This window comes from Sinocyclocheilus rhinocerous, unplaced genomic scaffold (assembly GCF_001515625.1).
Source record: "Sinocyclocheilus rhinocerous isolate Xijiao unplaced genomic scaffold, SAMN03320098_v1.1 scaffold54, whole genome shotgun sequence".
Lineage (NCBI taxonomy): Eukaryota > Metazoa > Chordata > Actinopteri > Cypriniformes > Cyprinidae > Sinocyclocheilus > Sinocyclocheilus rhinocerous.
Window position 1 is genome coordinate 194450 of NW_015647078.1, and position 1919 is coordinate 196368.

General features: G+C 40.4%; 1 pseudogene; it reads left to right on the forward strand.

Annotated features, from left to right (window-relative positions):
- LOC107708697 (serine/threonine-protein kinase pdik1l pseudogene) overlaps nucleotides 1-1919 on the forward strand; it is a 13126-nt pseudogene continuing 11207 nt past the window's right edge.

Genomic DNA, 1919 nt, shown 5'->3' on the forward strand with positions numbered 1-1919 from the left:
ACGCGCACGGGCACGCGCTCACAGCTGCTGAGAGAAAGAGAGGCGAGGAGCGCGTGCGGCGGACCCGCGCTTATAATGGCTGCCGGGAGAAGCAGAGCAGAGGAAGATCAGCCACATTGGGAATAACGTCGTGCACAGGTAAATGCTGCTCTCGTGCGTGCGTGTGTTTGTTTGTTTGTTTGTAGCAGGACTCTTTGTCCGAGCATGTGTGTGTCGTGCTGCTGCGCAGTGCATGCCGCCGCTGGAAGCGTTTTGTCATGAAACACACCTTTAACTGCTACTGTCACAGCAACATATGAGCATCGAGCGTATCTGCTCTCGTGTGACGGGCTGCTGCAGTGTGTACAATCAGCTGGAGAGGAGAAGACCGCGGCGCTGAGGCAGAAACAGACAAAACCGACAGGCCTTTCACACAGCGCAGGCACATGACTGCATTACAAACACAACACGATTGCGATTTCTGCTTCACTGTCCTCAGTCAGAGAGTTAAACAGTGAGTGTGTAATGCTAGCTTTGCCCTTTGATCGCTGTTTCCTCGTGTCAAGCTGCTTCCACACACACACACACACACACACACACTCGTGTTGGCAGCGCTGTCGCGTTTGTTTACCATTTGCACTAACTGCGCTTTAAAATGCCTCTGACCTCTCCGGTACAAAAGCGAGAGATTTTTCTAAAGAAACCTCTTTTAGAACAATTATCATGCTATGTTTTTATGCATACATGAGTAATGACTATTTTAGTGGAACTTTCATTTAACTGAATGATTTCCAAAAAAAATAAAAATTCGAAATGCAAAAGTGGAGTTCTGTGGCGTCTTCTTGCACTCGGATGTGTGATTATAGGTACAAGTAGCAACAAATGTAATCAAATATTTGTATTAGTTAAATTTGAAAATAAAATAATAGGCCACCCTATATCCATCCAAACAAATTTTAACTCCAAAAAATGTAAAATCTGCCTTTAATAATAATAAAAAATAATAATAAGATTGGTCAAATCTCGATCTTAAGCCAAATGTTTTTACGGGTTCATTATTAACGTCTGGCGCACAAATGGACTACTGAAAGAGAGTTTGTGGTTAAATGTGTGGAGTTAACGGACTACGAGACACTTACAGATTAAAATAAGCATACAATAGCAAAATTTTTAAAAATATATTTTCATAGAGACAAATATGCTCAAGCTGTTTCAAAAACCAAAGGTAATTACAATAGCAGAACACAACGTCCAATGATAAATATTAAATGGATTCAAAGTTGACTTTTAAGTGGTCTGAATGTGAACTCCTAACACTGCTGTTGCTCTAAAAGAGGAAGTTATGGATCGCATGACTTTCATACCTTTGGACACTAAAATATTGTCTGTTTTTCAAAACAAGTTCTTGGAAACCTCTTTTAGACAAACTGTTATGCAGCAAATAAGTGAGATAAAGCCCACTCTTGTATTATCTTGAAGAGCCAGACTATTGACAAGTCGATTTCATTATGTAGCTAGCGTCTGGCCAAACACCACCCACTAGACCGAAAGCAGCTGATATCTGACCCACATGAAAAGCAAGCAACCACAGTTGTTGTTTTTTTTAACGTAAAATCTGAAAACTGATACTGCCACGATATTTGGTTGGTGTACCTCAAATTTCAGCTTGTTCGAATAATGTTAATGGAAAATGACTTGGTTATGATTAGAGGTAACTCATTGGTAGGGCTGCACGATATAGCGAAAATATCGAAATATCGCAAATGTAAATATCGCGATATGCATATCGCAAGGGCGTGCGATATCTGAATCATTTTAATAATAGGCTACTTAAATCAAAACGTGGCAAAAGGTCAAAGTTTTAGTTCGACGCATGTAGCAGAGAATTGCTTGACGTTAAAAAGAGTTAAGTGCAATAAGTTGCAGAAAACAACTCTTTG